The 18331-nt window shown below is 42.4% G+C and overlaps 1 protein-coding gene across 11 annotated transcripts in view; it reads left to right on the forward strand.

The window, feature by feature from the left end:
* The window catches only part of TENM3 (teneurin transmembrane protein 3), a 604956-nt gene that overhangs the window by 254508 nt on the left and 332117 nt on the right, over window positions 1–18331 (forward strand). For 2 of the 11 annotated variants that reach the window (XM_072775893.1, XM_072775894.1), the window contains exon 1: window positions 13526–13679. The exons of the other annotated variants lie outside the window; for them this stretch is intronic. The gene's annotated coding sequence lies outside the window, so the exon portion shown is untranslated. Of the gene's footprint in view, window positions 1–13525; window positions 13680–18331 lie in introns of those variants that run through there. 11 annotated transcript variants of the gene reach the window in all.

Genomic DNA, 18331 nt, shown 5'->3' on the forward strand with positions numbered 1-18331 from the left:
ATTAAATGTCAAAGGATAGGTAACATTTCTGCATGCAAAAACTGAGTAAGAGGACATCTGAGGTAGGTTTGAATTCAAAATATGTTTTATGTTTCCTATTTTATTGGGTATCCAGCTGGATGTGTACACAATGTGACATATTTTTATTCTAATCCTCTCTAACATGTAAAGTCTTTATGTTGGGCTGTAGTCAGGGTAAATACTTTGTATATCCATTCTTTCATTCAACCAACAGTAAGCCAATCATATTTCATAACATGAAGTATTTTAAAACAATAGGTACAATGTAATAAGTGCTGTGATTGTTATGTTTTCTTAGTATGGTGAATTTGCAATAATCAAGTGGCATCTAGCCATGAGGGGACAGGAAATCAATATGATTATATTTCTCATTTTGAGAGATTTTTTTTTTTTCTGAATGTGGTGGAAAGAATGTGTTGGAAGAAGCCAAGAATGGAGGCAAGTATGATATTGTATCCAAGTGAAAAATGAGGATTTCATTAATGAGGGCAGTGACTATAGTGATGAAAATAGTGAAATGGTGGGAGGCCGCTGGAGGCATGTGATGTGGGGGACAGTGCTGATAGAAGGGAAAACAAGGACATCCAGGTTTCATTCTTGGGCATTTGAGGGGTGGGCATGTGGGGGCACAGAGAGGTTTCACTCACTGATGCAGGGAATGCAGAAGCAATAGAAGTTTGTGGAAGATGATTATTTTAGCTTTGAACATGTTACATTTAAGATGCCCGCAGGACATCCTATTGAAGACATTAAGTGATTGGATGTGAGCCTGGCTGGGAATTGAAATCATGGAATAACATAATTTGTGAATTAGGCCTTGAGAGATGGCAATGATTATGCAAGTCAGAGATGAAAACAAGGTGGTGGGGGGAGGGGAGAGAGAAGGGATAAGGGAGGGGGAGAGGAGGGCATCTAGGCAGAGGGAGTGATGTGACTCACAAGTGGCAGAAAAAGGGTAGGGTTATATTTGAGAAAAGTCAGATTGCCAAGGGTGAGATAAGCCTAGAATGGACCTCTTAGATAATAGGCTGAGGACTGGATTTAATAGGCTAGGCTGAGGACTGGATTTTTCAGAGGAGAAGGGAAAATCAGAAGAGGGGTCTGGTTTCAGGAAATAAGTAGCCTGTACTGTGTTTAGAACTTTATGATTATGCTTTAGAGAATGAAACTGGGATATTTTATTTGTAAGTTGCTTTTTTGTCCTATTTTCCTTGACTTTATAAAACTCTATCCCAGAGATTAGACCAGATGATTTTTTTTCTTTTCTTTTTCCTATCCACTACAAAAGAAAAAAAAATGACTTGGAAATTCATGTAGAAAGAAAGTCAAATGATAGGAAGGGGTAATCCTTCCCTAGAACCCCAGGAAGTCCTCTCTGTGGGACAGAACCACCAGGGGAAGGTGTAGGGCAGTGGCAGCTGCCGCACTGAGGGTCTTGGCACCCTGCTTTGGGAGAGATCAATGAGATCTCTCTGGATACAGAGAAGATGTGCAGCATTTCTGTGGGAATTGCCAGGGTGCAAGTTGTTCTTCTAAGCAGGCATCTTTGAAGGGAGCTCAACTTGGGGCTTGATCCCAGGACCCCGAGATCATGACCTGACCCGAAGGCAGATGCTTAACCAACTGAGCCCTCCATCCAGGCTCCTGAAAGCTATTTTAGCTCACTTGTATTGCTCCAGACAGTCTACACATACAGTGTGTATTACATGACTTCTTCCATCCTCAGTATTTCCATGCAGGTGCATTTTTTTTCGTGACTTGACTTGCGAGTTGAATATTGTTACTGTTTTCCTTTTTTTTTGTAAGAGTCTTTATTCCAAGAAAAAAAATTTTTTTTTAATTCCCATTGAAAAGAAAGACAGGGGACCCCAGCCTGTGGACCCAAGTGCGAAGATGCTTTTTAAGATGGGGCAATTGGAAACTGCTTGTAATATGGAGATTAGACATTCTGTCTCCAGCATGGGAACAGGGCTGGCATCCGCTGAACAGGCAACTGCTTGCCTGCCTGTCTTCCTCGGGCCAGATAAAGGCCCAGAAGGAGCAGCTGCCAGCCGGGAGGAATGTGAGAAAATAGGAAATTGATTTGAAATAGGATAGGGAAAAAGGCAGAAGAATGAATTTAAAAATTTTCAAATATTCCCTTTTTTAGGCATATGTAGTTGCTGTCTCTGCAGAGAAAAGTGATCCTTAGTCTCTTCTCTCACGAGAGTATAAAAGCAGCAAATTCACAGGCAGTCCAGATATAAGAAAGACCTGAAGTTGGTTTATTTCTTCATAATTGGAGGAAAATTGAATATCGATTTGTATTTTACTCTTTGGAAAGTCTTCTTGATCCTTTAGAAATAAAAAAAAAAGTGGAAAATTATAAACGTTCTAATTCTAGGCTCAGGAGAAGATTTTTTTTCCTGCTAGTTACAACGATATTAATTAAATTTCGCATTAACCAGAGGGGGCTGGGCAGTTTCATGTTTGACTGTGAAGGTTGCAGAGATTCTTAATTTTCTATCGACAGTGGTTTTTTGCTTACAGCAGATGCCTTCAGGCAAATGATAACGCTTTTATTTCTTCACTTAAGGACGTCCTGGGTGGGTGATGCTAACAATATTTAAGATGAGTGATAAATAGGAGAGACGTCTGTTTTTAAGGATCATATACACTAGTCGCCCTGTGAGAAGGTAAGAGGTTTGAGCAATAAGCTCTGAGTTTCTCTTGGGTCCTAACATTTGGTGATGTGTGATCTCTTCAAGACCAGAAACTGGGGACACCTGGGGGGCTCAGTCTGTGAAACGTCTGCCTTTGGCTCAGTCATGATCTCGGGATCCTGGAATCAAGCCCCACATTGGGCTTCCTGCTCAGTGGGGAGCCTGCTTCTCCCTCTGCATCCCTCACCCCCTGTTCCTGCTCTCTCTCACTCTCTCTCTCAAATAAATAAATAAATAAATAAAATATTAAAAAAAAAAAGACTGGAAACTGATGGTGACACTAACTACACTTATCAAGAGCCTTCTACTTACTTGAAGTTGTTTATAGGACACAGAGGCATCAGAAGAATGAGATCTTGCAAGAAATGGAAATCTTACCTAAGAAGAATAAACACATATGATTGCCACCAACAATATGAAAACAAACGTATAATAAATAATACGGTTCACATGCACCTTGTTACTTCTCTTGGCTTCTGAAAAGAATCACCAATGTTGTTCTTAGGAAAGAAAGAAAGAAACTTTCCCCTCTTATAGGCCTTGGAAACTGGCCAGTATCATAACACATGGAATGTTAATACACGGAATAGAATAAAGATGAAAATATCTGCTTTCTAAATCACATCTGCATTAAGAAGTCAACAAGGGACCGTTTGAGTGGGCTCCTGAACTTATTCCTCAAAATAAAGAAACAGAAGTTTGATCTGTACCTCGATATTGGATGGACAGTGGAAAAGCAGAGTGGAAATAGGAGAAACATTAAGAAAATGCATAAATCCGGGATCCCTGGGTGGCGCAGCGGTTTGGCGCCTGCCTTTGGCCCAGGGCGTGATCCTGGAGACCCGGGATCGAGTCCCACGTCGGGCTCCCGGTGCATGGAGACTGCTTCTCCCTCTGCCTATGTCTCTGCCTCTCTCTCTCTCTGTCTGTGTGACTATCATAAATAAATAAAAATTTTAAAAAAAAGAAAATGCATAAATACAAATATCCAATAAGTGAGAACTATTACCATAAGACATCAAAGAAACTCCAAGATACTGCGTGGCCATTGAAAAGAATCAAAAGGGGATCCCTGGGTGGCGCAGTGGTTTGGCGCCTGCCTTTGGCCCAGGGCGTGATCCTGGAGACCCGGGATCGAATCCCACGTCAGGCTCCCAGTGCATGGAGCCTGCTTCTCCCTCTGCCTATGTCTCTGCCCCTCTCTCTCTCTCTGTGACTATCATAAATAAATAAATAAAAATTAAAAAAAAAAAAAAAAGAAAAGAATCAAAAGACCTGAGAGATTGCAGTTTTCAGAAGGAAAAATTGTGGTCCAGATCAGTGAAGGCTTAGCAAGGTCACACAGCCAATCAGAAAGAGTCCTTTTGAGGGGCACCGGGGTGGCTCAGGTCATGATCCAAGGTCCTGGGATCAAGCTTCCAGTCTCTAGTCAGATTCCCTGCTCAGTGGGAAGTTTGCTTCTCCCTCTGCCCCTCCTTCTGGCTTGTGTTCTCTTTCTTTCTCTCTCTCTGTCTGTCTCTCTCTCTCTCTCTCTCAAATAAGGAATAAATAGAATCTAAAAAAAAAATAAGAATCATGTCTGGAACTTAGATTTCCTGATCACTAGAGAATTTGTAGAGGAGGAATCCTTGAAGGGTGGGCTGTGATGTTTCTCCCCTGAAGAAACGTACCAACTATTGAAGCCTCTTTGTTCCTTTTAGGTTCTTTACCAGTTTCAGGGATGCCTTTTGGAGTAATCTAAAGCACGGACAAAAAGATACCTGCTTATCTGAATTACAGCCGTAAATTTTGCTGACACTGATTATGACACTACATGTTTTTTATTAAAATTGCTAGAAATAATCATCAGGCAAGAGAATAAGGTTTTTAGGGAATAAATGCCTACGTATAATTTAGGACCTTTCTCACTAATCATAAATTGCTGTTAATCACAACCTAATCGGACTGCTCTTTGCCAAGTCAGAAAATTCTTCATTCTAACCATCCTTCTGAAACCCTGCCAGAAATTCCTTGATGGTAAATTTTACCTGACATCCATAACTAGAATACAAACAAAAAAGATACAGCTATTCCACATAGACTTGTACCTAACTGTGAGAGCCTTTCTACTTACACTGGCTGCTTATATCATCTGCACTAAAGCTATCTGAGACTCTGTAGTTAAAGTGACACAGTGATATATTGATCTAATGAGTAATATTATGAAATTAATTCTAAAATACTCTAACTTGTTCTGCCTTAATCTTTAAAATTCATTTGAATGATCACATTGTAGAAACCTTTTGTTGAAAGTCTCGCAAGGGCCTTTGGCCAAAAATAACATAGAGATCTACGTATTTTCACCGTGGTTCCTATGTCAAAATCAAATTGCCACCGAGGAAGGTAGGCATTCAAACACCAGTGTAGACCAGCGTCCATATAGTCACCGGGATGCTTGCCTTAGTGGTCAGAATCTTTTGTCCTGTGTATTCACCTTGCTTAGCAACAGTTAAATAGATGTCCTTCTTTTTTGCCTTTTAATGACTCTAGACCTTTGGAAAGACCTCATTCCTGTTGCACCAGTTTTCCTAAGAAAGAGACAGTCCCTGAGGCTTGCTATCACTCAGAAGCTGACAGCCCCCAAGCCCAGAAACCCTACAACTGGAGTTCTCCTTACCTGACACCCTCCGACTCAGCTTGTTTTTTTACTTCATGCTCCCTTCTCCCTTTCTAGAAAACTCATTTCTACCTCTCTTTCCATGCCTATCTTTGTATGATTCTCCTCATGCTGCTGAATGAAGCTGCTCCTAACAAGATGCAAAGCACGTTTGCTTTTTACAGACAGAGATCTCAGGTAGAAATACGCCTAAAAGAACCAGTATATTTTTCCCTACAGAATATTTTAAGTAATGGAAATACGGTTTTATACACTAGTTTTAAATTCGTCTTGCCCCAGGAGGATTAAAGAAGGCGTCTCATGTGAAAATACCTAAGGTGTTCCAGGCACATAATAGGCATTCAATAAATGTAAGTCAAGTTCAGATCTCAAAATTGTGAAGAAAAACACTCGTTTGCAGACTAGCTGTCTCTGTTTCCCCACCATCTTGCTTTAAATCTGACACTCACCCCATTACTCTCCTAGACAGTCTTCTCCTTGAGGCCACAAATTGCTTCTTCCTGCCAAATCCAGGCGTAAGTATTAATCTGTGACATGGAGCTTTGTTCACCATGGCCCTCCTCATTCCCTGCCCTGAGTCTTGAAACTGCTCTTTTGGTGTTTTTGTTGTTGTGCTATGCACTTGATTCTCTCCAACTTCCTAGACTTCGCCTTGTGTTTCCCTTGGTGCCTGAACTTCCTCCCCCTGCCTCCTGGATGGAGGCAACCCCCCACAATTCAGTGCACTCAGCACCTCTTATCTCATCTCTTCTCAGAAATATCAGGGTGATGGAATGGGTTAGTAAGTACACATCGCAGAAGTAATTCCCTTCTCTGGACCCCTTGCTGGCACACGTTTCAAGAGCAATATCCAGTGAAATGCTGGCTTCACTGTCTTTCCCTTTTGCAGATTCCTAGGCCTAGAGCTCTAACTCTAGAGCCTGATAACCCAGTCAAGGTGGTTCTCAGCAGCCCCCATCCTCCAACCACATACTGTGAAGGAGGTTCAGAGAACAGCCAATGAGATGCTGAAAGAGAAGAAAATTAGACCCCTAAGGAACTGGTCAAATAATGTCAAATAAAAACAATCAAGATTATTTAGCCTGACAGTGTGGATCTTACGGGGAGATTTAAGAGCAATCATCTTCAAGAATAGGAAGGACATTTATTGAGAAAATAGTGACCAGCTGCTCCTTGCTTCTACTGAAGACAGAGCAAGAGCATTTGGGCATAAATTGTGGCTTTAGAGATTTAGAGACTCTCCAGCTAGAATTGCTCAAGGTAAACAGTGTGAAATATTGTAACGTAGCACTTGAAATGGATGTGGCGGGGTAGGGCTTTGACAAAAAATAACAACAACAAACAGGTTCATCTGTGTCTGGGGATCCAGAAGGGTATGACCAAATTAGATCACATATTAAGTTTATGTCCAGTTTTATAATTCCATGATTTTGTAATGATGAAGTACACATTTATAGTTTTAAAAAATAGTGGTTTCAAACAATCAATGGTGCTAGGTGCCATTAGGTCATAGTTTCTGCCCTCAAAATGTGGGTTAGGTTATGTTGGGTTTGGTTAAGGGTGTGTGTGTGAGAGAGAGAAAGAGACGGAGAAACAGAGAGAGACAGACACAGAGACAGAGAGATAACCAAATAATTAAAGAATAGTGTGATAAATACAAATGATAGACTTGTTTTCATTAGCAAGCAGTTTCTTCAATCTGGACTATTTGTTTCTCATGATCCATCCATTTACCCATCCCGAAACCAGTATTTATTTAGTGTCTATAGTGCAAGACACTATGCTATGTGCTGGGGAATCAGGAAAGAAGTGGTCCCTGCCCTCGTGTGTTTATGATCTGGAGGGAGTCACAGGCAAGTCGGCAGGCACCAGAATAGAGTATGATAAATGTGAGGGAAGGATGTTTACAGAGTTCAATGCGAACTCAAAAGGGAGGCCCTTAAACTAGTCTTAGTGGATCAGGAAAGACTAAATGGAAGAACTGCTTTCTAAGCCAAGTCATGAACATGCAGAAATTGGCCAGGTAAAAAGCGGAGGGATTCAAGCATATATCTACATCCAAAAATGACATATAAAAATATGTGCTTAGACATGATTTATGTTCACCAAATAGAAAAAAAATCGTTAAAAATGTGTTGCATGTGACTATGTCATGAAACACCTGAAAATCATACATAATTATCTAGGTTCATTTGTCAATAAAGACTTGGTAAATAAACTATTTGCAAAAAATGATCTTAATACATACAGGTTCATGTTATAAATGTTCAAGAGTGACTATGGAAGTTTGTGTGAGTCTATGCTTTGTCCACTGCATAAAGGATGTGACCTACGGATAGGTTCTTACTTATATACACAACTACACACCTAATAACATCAATGAATCATCACTAATTCTTGGTGTCTGAATAAAAGAAGACAAAGTATTTATAGTGATATATTTAATTTCCAAGATATATCGCCTAGCTTTTTAACGTTTAACCAACACTAAAATATGCTTTGGGGTTGGGTAAATGGAATGATGGTTGGAAATAAGAGTTCAGATGGACAAAAGGACTCTGTAATTAAAATAATCCGATCATTTTTATTTATCAGCTTCGCATTTCTTAAACATGGATTGTCAAAGGATGCATTCAAAGGACCCTCTACCCCAAATGTACTCTTATTTTCAAAACATAAAAATAAGTTGAACCCAGTAAGTTGCCAAGCATGGACAAATACTGCCATCCCTGGGTGGGCCTGGGAATTAGACTTGCTGCATGCAGCCCTGGTATCCAACCTGCCAAGGATGAGTAGCACTCTATCTTGGCTTCTCCTGTGCCTTCCCAATCGTGGAGATTTATATATGGAACAAGGGTTCTATGCGCTGCTCTACTACAGACTCCCTTCTAACATTGTCTTTGGACACTTGGTGGTTTGACTTGGGTCATCGGCTCTTGCCATACGCCCAGTTCCAGGCATATGTACCCCCAGCTGACTCTTGCTGACCATCTGGATTTCTCTCGAAGCTCTGCCCCCTTGCCCCCTGTCTTGCTGTCATCACTAGAGAGGAAGATCTCCCTTCCTTACCCCCTTCCCTCTCCCTTGGATATTTGCCAGCACGGGGCTGAAGCTCACTAAGCCTTTTGGATACAGTGCATTGCTTGATTGCCCCCCTGCAAGGAGTCCAGACCTCATCACACACTCCCAGATCTTGCTTCCTCCTCCTTCCTGCCTGCCCAGGCTGTGGAGGACCCAGCATGCTCCTGCCCAAGGTCACCTGAATTAGGACAAAAGTAAGAACCAGCTCTTTTGACACACAACAAACATGATTGGAGATCTAAAGAAAGAGTCTTGGGTCTTCACATAGTATCAGATTTCAGCGGGCATTTGTGTTTTTGGTGAAATAATCATCTTTACCAATAAAGCAGAAAACTTACCTTTTAGAAACGATTTTGGACGTGAGTCATTGCAGATAGTTGTGAAATAAAAAGCTATATTGTGGGTGGATGTTTCTGTAGGTTAAATCAAAGAATCACCTAGATATTATACTATCCTTTTAGGTTTACTGTAAAAACATCTGTGAAGATTATGAATTGAACTTTATTACGAGCCTTTTTTTATGCCTTTATTTTGGTTCCAGTAGAAATGATAACTAAACTTTATTGGAAAAGGGACCCAGAACTATAATTTTAAATACAGCTTTATGTCAGCTTATAACAGAGTCCCCATAGCTGTTAGAGACTTTCTTACTACTGACAAAATAACACTTTGCAAAACAGAAGATGAAATCTAAAATTTTATTCACAGCATGTAACAAAGTAATTGTACAATTATTATGTACCAATTGATGTCAGTGCACTGTAATTTTGGTGACATAAACAGTGTCTCTGACATATTATTTAAAAAAGAAAAAAATGTTTACAAATAAATATATAATTTTTAACAAAGTCTATTTAGATAAACTAAATCCTAGAGTGACAGATACATATTGACCTATGCCAACCCCTCACCCAGGAACGTTTATTAACTATTTTATTCCTAAGATTCCAAATTGCAGAGAATACTGTGCAGTACTGGATACCTTAACTCTTAAGGTAACCTTAAAACACAGGGAAAATCATGTGCTGTGTCTCTTCCCCCTCTCCCCAATCCACAAATAATCAGTTTTAGGAATGTATTATCATGTTTTCAAATCCTTGGTATAGCTTATCCTGACACATTTGATTTTGAGAGTGAACTACCCACCTAATATCAGTTTTAGCTACTGAGTCAATAGTAGGTGTTTAGTCAAATGGCTTAAACATCAGACTCAGGACCCCAGGGTGGAATTTAAGCTCTTGTACTCGGTAAGTATTTGGACCATAAGTAACCTAAGTTCCAGTGTCCTCATCTGTAAAATGGGGTAACAATATTACTTTTTCGTAGGGGCTTAGAGACATAAAAGTGTGTCAAATGCTGGGTGTGGTGACAGTTGTATGAAGTGCTCGATGTTAGTTATTATCATAGTCATATGTAGTCTAGCAGAAAGCATTTGATTTTGATTTTGTACTAGCATCCCCGACAACACGGATTCAGTGGTTAATCATTAGCAGGAAACGTAATGAATCTAGTTTTGGTTAAACTGATTTTTTTTCCCCCAAGGTTTTTGGCTTAAGGAGAGAGAGGTCAAAAGAATTCTTAATATTAAAGCTAAGTTGGTGCCAGTTTGCAGTAACAGCTCATTCATGGACTTTTTTATTTTTTTTTAAATACAATTTGCTTTGATTTGGTTTGGTTCATGCATTTTTAAAAATCTTCCTTGTGGTGTGTAGTCATTAGGCTTTTATGCCTAAAGAACTGAATTCAGTTATAAGTAAAATTCATTTAATAGCGCGAGTATGATTCCATGTGGTTATTTATTCACAACATAAAATAGCCACATAATTCAACATATTTAATAGTGTCTGCTCATGGAACTGTGGGGAATTCTGCAGATCTTAGGCAGGAAATGCTTAAGTTATAAGAGGCAGTATCCATAATGCTCATTATTCCTGATATCATCAATGTGGCAAACCATGGTAGGTGAAAATAGAAGTTTAATGTGTGCCTTATTCTATATCTCCATAGAAGTCTTCAGTAGACTCCTTTATTTACAAGATGGCAGTGATTTAATGTATGGATGGGGGTGGCCACAAAACTTTGTGTCTTTTTTGGAGGGAAGGATATATGTGGAAACCATCCTTCACTTTTCAGCGATAGAAACTGTTTAAAACCACATTTCTCCCTCTTCCCCATGGGCTGCTGCTGCTGCTCAGCTGTGTTCAAAGTAAGCCCTTGATTATTCTCAAGGGATACTGTCTTTGTGCAATTTGGAAATAATTAGTTTTGTACTCAGAAAAGGTAGAACTAGATATATACATAGAATATTCCGATGTAGTCTATATACTAATATATATATACAGTCTATGTATTTTCCTAACCTGTATCTGATATGTATAAATGGGCATTCCTTAATTAGCATTTTAAATTGGAATTTTAATAAATGCTATCCATCAGTGACCAATTTACATAGCATTTATCTGGGGAAATGAGTATGCCAAATATCAGTCAACTTGAAATTCATCCTGACCCAACCAGTGATTTAAGATTTTAAAACCTTTCATTCTTCCCAGTAGAGTGTTTGCCTTTCTGTCCTCTAATGTTCTAATTCAAATCCACATCTGCTAATGTGCATCATCGAAAATCCAGGGGTACGTATCTGAAACATGGACAAGAGACCCGCAGGTCCTGAAGAATTCCAACTGTGCAGTATTTTACGTATTTCATTCTTCTAAGGGTAATATCGAACAACACCCTCTTTCATATTCCGGCGTAAGTAGTTATATAAGCGTTTATTTGCCATTATTTCAGGCAACACCCCTCACCACCACCACCACCACCAGAAGAGTCACATGCCTCACTCACAGTGATCTGTGAAATGATGATGTTCAAAATATTATGACTTAGGAAGATATTTGCTTAAGAGCTTAGAAGTCTTTTTGGTGCCCCACAAAATATCTATTGTTCTATTTTTTGACCCAATTTTCCTAAAGCGAGTTTCAAAACCCTGAAATAACTTTGAAATTTAGACTGTGTCAGAGACATGTTTAAATACTATCTGGGATATCTTACTAATGTCCTAATTAAAGGGTGAACATATTGACCAGGGAAGAACAGACATGATGGTTGTGATAATCGTGTTGTAGCAGGATGCTCGTGAGTCAGGATTTTAGAGGAGCCATTATTACTGAAAGAAAAGAACACTACAGGGTAGAGACTTTGCTCACACGTTGAGTAACATCAGACATTTCCATGTCTGATGATGGATGTGTTAGATGGTAATGAAAACAGAGAAGGAAAAGTAACCACCCAGAGGCAGATGAGCTGTATTCCCCTCACTGTGTGGAGCAGTAGATGTAAGAAGTGTGACAAGTCAAGGTGAAAGGAGTATCCTAAGGAGGGAAAAAGAAATGACTGTTTTTGAATCACAGATTGAGGTAAGGATACCTTCATTACGGATTCTCATCGATATCTGGAGAACACTGATCCTTTCTTAAAGTATTAATTTTTTTGGTGCAAGTCCGGATTTAGGAGGCAGTTCGTTCGAATGTGGAATGACAGCTCATAATATTAAAAAAAAAATGTGCTGATTGCTACCAATATTGCAAGGTAAAGTGCCACTTGTTTTCTTTGTGTCTTTTTTTTTTTTTTTTTAATACTTGGAAGGGTAAAAAAAATACTTGGAGGGGTTTGGAGGAATTGTAAGGCAACACACTGAATCCCCCAACTCCCGAACCACACAGTCATTCAAGTCTCAGTTTAATGGAGGAAGAAGCTGAGGGGGATGGAATGTTCCAGAAAAAAAAAAAGAAAGAAAAATTAAAAGCAGGAGGGACGTTGGACTGGAGGCCATACAGGAATGACGATAAAAGTGGCTCTGGAGTGGGGACGGGGGTGTGTGGGGGTTCATTTTACAGTAACGATGTGAGCGCTGCAAATACCCAAGCCCGGCTTTCCTTTGCAAGTCGCGCTCCTGGGCACCGGCGCGGCGGCGACCCAGGTCAGGGCGGTGCAGCCCGGCGCGTCGCGGAGTTGGCTCGGGGCCGCGGAGCTCAGGCCAGCCCCGGGGACCGTCCTCCCGCGCCCGTGGCCGCCGGCTCGCTCCCCGGCGTTCCCGCGGGTCCCACGGCGCAGCCCCGGCCTCCCGCGGCGGGCGGGCGAGCTCCGGGGCCGGGGGCACGGGGGCCGGGGGCACGGGGGCGGGCGGCACCGAGCCCCGGGGGTCCCCCCGCCCGCGCCCCGGCACCCACCTCTCCGGAGCGGCGCGCCCTGCGAGCGGCCGAGCGGCCCCGCGCCCCGGGTCGGCTTAAGTGCAGCGCGCAGCGGGCGATGCCCGAACGGCGGCGGCTCGGGGGTCGGCGTGCGCTCCCGGGCTGGGAGAGGGCGGCGGGGGGCGGCGGGGGGCGGCGGGGGGCGGGGGCGGGGCGGGGGTCTTTGTGAGCGCGGCAAAGGAGCGCTGCTGGAGGAAACCTATCCTGGAAAATCCGCAGCAACCCGAAACACCACATTAGGGACTACGGATGTTTTATGGCCTGTGCGTGTGTGTGCATGCGAGTGCATGCCTGTGCGTGCGTGTGTGTGTGTCTGGAATACCGCCTCTCGGGGTCCTCAAGGCATGCCTGTAACCAGTTTTTGGTGCAGTTTTCCCACTCTTGGTTTGGGGCACGGCTGTTAAAACGCCCCGGCCGGTGTGCGCGCGCGAGCGTGTGTCCGTGCATGGGTGCCCGTGCATGTGCGTGCGTGCCTGCATGTGTGTCCGTGCGTGTGTGCGCGCGTGTGCATGTGCGTGCATGTATGTGTGCGTGCGTGTGTATGTGTGCGTGCATGTATGTGTACCCGCGCGTGTGCATGTATGTGCGTGCATGTGTGCACGTGTGTCCGTGCATGTATGTGTGCCTGCATGCGTGCGTGCGTGTGTGCACGTGTGTGCGTGCACGTGTGTGTGCCCGCGCGTGTGCATGTATGTGCGCGTGCTGTGTGTCCGTGCGTGTGCGTGCGAGCCTCCGGGTGGGGGGAGGGGTCGGACGGCGGCGCCCGGCCCGGCGCGAAGGGGTTAAGCGCCGCCGCCGCCCCCTCGGCGGCCGCGTGTAAACAGAGGAGCCTCAGCCTATCATGTCTGGCTGCCGCCCGCAGCCGGAGCCCCGCGCCCGGCGCTGTAACATGATACGCTCCCGACCGCGGCAACTTGGCAGCGCCGGGCTCGGCTCCGCACGGCCACAGCGAGGGCGCGCCGCGGCGAGGTGGGTGAGCGGGGCCGGGCGCGAGGGCGCGGCGGGGTGGCCCCCGGGGCGGGGGCGCGGGGGCGCGGGGGCGCGGGGACGGGGTCGGGGCGGCGGGGTCGGAGCGGCGGGGTCGGGGCGCGGGGACGGGGACGGGCGCGGGCGCGGGCGCGGGCGGCGGCACGGGCGCCCCGGAGCTGTCGGAGGGAGGCGGCCCCGGGCCGGGCGCGCTGCAGCGGCGGCTTCGGCGTCTGAGACGCGGCGGCTCTAACCCGCGAGGGGCCGACCCGGGGGGCCGCGGCGGGAAGGGCCGGGGAGCCCGGGGCACGGCGCCGCCTTTTGTTCCCGGTTCTTTTTAATTAGGTGGAAATGTTTTCTTTTCTTTTCTTTTCTTTCTTTTTTTTTTTTCAAACCTGGTTAAGTAGACAGCCCCGGCCCGGGGCGGGTGCAGAGCTGGCTCCTTCCCGCATTCTGGGACCTTTGCCGCGACCGCGTGGAGCCCGGGGAGCAGATGCGCGCCGCGGCGGTGCTGCTCGCGGGCGCCCAGGACGCTCGAGCCCCGCGAGGCGCTCGCCCCGACCGGCCCTTCGGCTGCACCAGGCACGACCCATCCTTCTGATGGCTTAATGGGGAGAGAGGTGCCAAGTAATCGTGCTCGGGAAAAGAGCGGTTTTCCTCTTGCAAAACACTTAGTGTGTGATTTTTTTTTTTTTTTTCCTTTTTTGGGCCAGGAGAGGTGTTTTGTTTTTTTTTTTTTTTTGGTTTTTTTTTTTTAAATACAGCAGAGTCTCTAAAAGAAATCCAACTTTGCCGTTGTGCTCCCAAGCAGGTTACTCCTGGAAAACTAGTTGAGGGGGCTGGTGGAGGGGTGACTGGGAGAGACCTGGGCACTGCCTCATTAACTTAAAAGATCATTTTGCCTTTTCTGTGTGTGTTTGCATGAAATACAACAAAGCTCTGTGGCCGCTCTCAGGACGAGAAGTCACGTTTCCTCCCCTTCTGTGGCTGGCGTCTCTATCTCTCTGGAATATCTCAGAAGGGATATGTACAGAATCTATGTGCCTGTGTCACAAAGTCACTCTGTCTTCCCAGAGCCTAATATAATCAAATTCAGTGCCTTAAGATGGTGTAAGTTGAAGATTTGATCCCTTTCCACTGAAGTGGAAATACTTTCAGTAATTGAAAGCAGATTCACGTCTGGAGTTGTACAAGCCAAGGTTTTCATTTTTAAAATAAACCTTTTGTTCTCTGCTTTTAAATGTTTCAGAGCTTCATCCAGAGACCTCTGTGTGTTAATTGTGAAAGTAGTCCTTAAGAAGGGACATTTTAGAAATACGGCTAACTTAGTAAGCCTCCCTCTCTGTAGGAGAATGTTTTAGTGCAGCATTTACTGTCTGTGCCACACATTCTGGTGTTTTGTTTTTTTTTTTTTTTTTTTTTCTTTTCTTCCCCCAGCAGATTCCCCAGGCATTAAAATGCAACCGAACTCTTCAAAACCCCCAGGCCCCAGGCAATGTCCCTCAGTCTTAAGAGGTTAAAAAACTTGGGAAATTTGGGTGTCACTCCTTTTCTACTGTGATTTACACAACCGGGCGATAAATTTGACATCAAGGATAAAATATGTTTCATATAGAGAGATGCTGGTGATAGATTAACCGATAGGCTGAAACTTTAAAAACATGATTTCAGATTGCTAACCTGGTTTCTCTCTTGTCTTTCGAGGCTCAGTGTTAAAAGCTTTAAAAAAATTGGCCATTGAAGACTGAAATTAGGGTGCATTCTAGACAAAGAGGGAGTCACTTGATGTCTTATTAGCTGTGAACACAGACAGGAATGGTGATATGTGGAGAGTGTCACCTTCCTTCTCCAGCACGTGAAGTCTAAAATGGATTGTGGGATCAGGCGGAGAAAGTTAGAAGAGTTGTACAACAACGATGGCTGAGATCAGAGAAAAATAGAAGGGAGGCTTCCAATGTTTTTTAATGACTAGTTCCTTGAACCTGTTGTGCTGATCATCAATAAGATGTGAGTGGATGCATTTACAGTGTAACATGGGAGTGCGATTTCCTAAAACCTACTTGGTAGCTTTTTGTTTTACCTTCCGTCCTTGTTTTCCTGATAGTTGATCATTTGAGCGTGTTAAAATAAACATAAAGTGAGTAACTTGGTCATAATTTAGATGATATGCTTGTTAACATTTCTCATGTACAAGTCCCCTTTTATGAAATCAATATTTAAGACAATTCTGCAAATCTTTAAGGACCCCATAAAATCTGATTACATGTTGGCGGTGTCGCATCACATTTCTTAGAGATCCGTGGCCTGATGTGTGGCATCATAGAATTTAATTCCCCTTAAAGACTTAGGAAAATAAAAGTGACTTACTATGGACTCCTCCAGATGTCTGAATGCTGGTTTTCAGTGTAAGTTCCTTGTCTAAACATTTAAACTAACCTTCTCTGTGACTTCTATTTACTATTAGTTTTTATGTCCTTATCTTTTTTTTTTTTTTTTTCCTACTTGGAACGAGAGTGCACAGGATCTCCTGTCATCTGAAATAATACATTCACTTAATCACGGGACTCCTTTCTTTCATAACGTAGGAAAGTGGCAAAGGAGGCACTGTCTAAAATACGGTGATCTTGATAATTAATGCCATAAAATATATTAAAATGCTGTATTCCAGGTATTCATTTCCTTAAAAGGGCCACCAGAATAGCGTTGCTAAGCACCCGTCACTACCGCAAGTAACAGAAAATGACCCAAATTAAAGAACCTGTTCTGCGCTGTATTCTTGCATTTTCTAAAGTGCATTTCAAAAGGTTTAACAAGACTCATTCAATTAGTGGAGAAAAAAAGATCTATTTTCAGCTCTGATCAGCAATTAAGAGATTGGGCTTTGGAACATCAGTCTCTTTATGTTTAGAATTTATTTTGTTTTCTGGACTTTAAACAATTGTGAAATAAAGATTTTTAACCAAATCCCTTTCTAACAATCCAGAGGCGAAAGCCAAATATAGGACCTTATATTTGTTTTAAATCTTTCCCTGAATGAGTAATTTTTTATTAACTGTTCCTCATGTTAAAAAGTTTAAATTTTACACTAATATGGTGTATGACTTGCCCTATTATGGATTTCTTACTCTCTGTGCAAATGCGTGTATGTATCCGTGCATAGGCAGTTTAAAGCATTGGCTGAAGTTATTATTATTACTCTGTCCTATTCTGGATGTGAGTGCTTTCGTTAAGTCAAACTCTTGAGAAACAGGGTCTTCTTCCTTTAGGGTGATTGGGTGTTGTGAATTTGGTATCATGAGGGAGATCGAGTTGATATGTCCAAGTGAAAAAGTTAGTGATTGCAGGCAGAAGTTTGTTTGTTGACTGTCACGTAAGCTGTTTTCTTCTGGGTTAGATCAGAACTTCTGCATAGTTTTGGCTAAAAACCCATGTCCCAACCGTGAAAGTGTTTAGAATTAGATCTTCCAGTGCCCTGGTTTTTAGCTAATCTGAACAGCAGTCACAAATAAAGGTGGTGGAACTTGCAGGCGGGGAGGGAGAAAGGAATGGAAGGATGGGGAGGTTAGAAGAGGAGGAGAAAGAAGCAAGGAGGTTAAGATTCCCAGAGTTTTCGATGAGGATTATTAGCAAGATTTTGCTGTATCACATGGATCTGAAAGAGTCTAAAGCATGTAAGTATAGATGTGAAGTTATCAATCCTGAGTGCTGCTTTGGCCACAATCACATTGAAGAGAGTCTATATCCTCCAATTGTGAATATTTTAAAGCCAAAATAACACTTAATTCTTTCTTTAAATAAGGTATTTCACATTAGTAATTCTTTATATCTGCACTTACCAGATTGGTTGGCATTGCAGATTTCTCTAATAAACAATACAGAATAAATGAAATTAATAGGACTCTGGTAATAGTTTTGTCTAAAAATAGAAGTTACTGTGAATACTCAGTCATGTCTAAGGCCTTTTAACCTGTGTGAGTTTAGGTGTTGGGAATGTATTGTTTTTCAACGTATCAAAAAAAAAATTTTCCCCGTAGAGAATATTAATGAGATATGTACCAGGTATTTGATTATTATATATGTTTTCAGTGGATTTGAAATGGTCTATATTTTAATATTTAAGAAACCGGTTGTTTTAAAACGTATAGGTAGATTTTAGTTACAAACTCACCTGTTCTGTTACAGATCCTATGTGTTTAAGTTCTGAAATATTTGCTCTTAATTTTTACTACAGTGGGGTGAGAATAACCACCTCTTCGGTATCCCAGAAATAGTTTATGACACGCGTATACCGACGATAAATTCATTTCACAAGGGAAGGATCAAAATTGAAACGTACACGCAGATATTTGAGCGTACATCACATCTAAATAATAGCAAGATTTGGGGAACCATGTACTACAGGATTGAAAAGAAAAAGTTCCTTTCAAGAGTTATTTTCCTCTCTTAACATTAAATACTGTTTCACGCAAACATCTTGTTTTGTACATTTACGAGGCAAAGTGGATTATAGAGGATACCAGAATGGCTAATATAGAACTAATGTCAAAAAATGCTTGTTTATTTATTTAAATATATATTATAAATTAAATGTATATTATATATATTATATATAGATATCTATCTATATATATATATCAGCCTAGAATATTCTAAGT

This window comes from Canis lupus, chromosome 15 (assembly GCF_048164855.1).
Source record: "Canis lupus baileyi chromosome 15, mCanLup2.hap1, whole genome shotgun sequence".
Taxonomy (NCBI): Eukaryota; Metazoa; Chordata; class Mammalia; order Carnivora; family Canidae; genus Canis; species Canis lupus.